The following is a 603-nucleotide window of genomic DNA, read 5'->3' on the forward strand; positions in this document are numbered from 1 at the left end:
AACAAATAATATTATATTTATATTTTCTTTAAGAATTTTTTGAATAATTGTGTCTCAGATGGAGATAATTTGGGCAAGTACAATTAGTTCTTTCCTCTTTTGTTCAATATGGAGATGATGACTGGAAATATATGAAAGAAAATAGAATTTTATTAAAGGCAAATATGTTGTTGATAAACAATGAAAATAACCTGGTTGTTCAGTACTTTTCCTCAAGGAACTATTTTTCAACATAAGAAAATACAAAGTATATAGCACATCTGGATGAAACCTCTACAGACATTCACTATTTGAACTGCATATGTTATTGAGCTATAATACAGTGACTAATCTTTTGCTGAAGTATAGAGATATATTGTAATAACATCATGGTGTATGATAATTCTTGTGAAATTAAATCAAAACTCCTAAGGCTAGTTCTAATAATTTACTTGTGGGTGGACAGAATATTATTGAGGAAGTAATTTTGAACAATAAAATGTGTTCTTATTTAGCTATTCATGACTGCAAACCTGAATTTACATGTGTATGCATAGAGATTTCAGAAAAGTAATGAATTCACTGTATTAGCCAGTGAAATTGAGAAATTTCTTGATATTTCTT

This window comes from Octodon degus, unplaced genomic scaffold (genome assembly GCF_000260255.1).
Source record: "Octodon degus isolate 3935 unplaced genomic scaffold, OctDeg1.0 scaffold00175, whole genome shotgun sequence".
Taxonomy (NCBI): domain Eukaryota; kingdom Metazoa; phylum Chordata; class Mammalia; order Rodentia; family Octodontidae; genus Octodon; species Octodon degus.